Source organism: Dipodomys ordii, unplaced genomic scaffold, assembly GCF_000151885.1.
Source record: "Dipodomys ordii isolate 6190 unplaced genomic scaffold, Dord_2.0 Scaffold71, whole genome shotgun sequence".
NCBI lineage: Eukaryota > Metazoa > Chordata > Mammalia > Rodentia > Heteromyidae > Dipodomys > Dipodomys ordii.
In genome coordinates, this window is record NW_012267287.1 from 691,929 (window position 1) to 692,277 (window position 349).

General features: G+C 76.2%; 1 protein-coding gene across 1 annotated transcript in view; it reads left to right on the plus strand.

The window, feature by feature from the left end:
- The window catches only part of Maea (macrophage erythroblast attacher), a 22,367-nt gene that overhangs the window by 20,884 nt on the left and 1,134 nt on the right, over window positions 1–349 (plus strand). The gene's annotated exons all lie outside the window — the stretch shown is intronic.

Consider the following 349-nt stretch of genomic DNA (forward strand, 5'->3'; position numbering starts at 1 on the left):
GGTCCCGGGCGGGCGAGGCACCGACGCCGCGGAGCCGGCGCCCCGCCCCCGAGCTCGGCCCCTTTAAGGACTTGCTGCGCCCTCCCGCTTCTCTTTTCTCGCGCTCCGTCCGCTTAGGGCCGTCTTGCCCCGCCGGGAGCGCGCTTGCGTCACCGCGCCGGCGTCGACCGCGCCCTCGCCGTAGAGCCATTGGCTGCCCCGCTCCGGCACGTGGTGTGAGGGCGGGTCCTTCTGCGGAAAGGGCGGGGCGACGGCGGCCGCTCCTCGCGGAGAGTACGCGCGTCGCCGCGCTGACGTGCGCTCTGGCGCCGCGAGGGCTGGGCGGGCCAATGGCCACGGGGGATGCGTC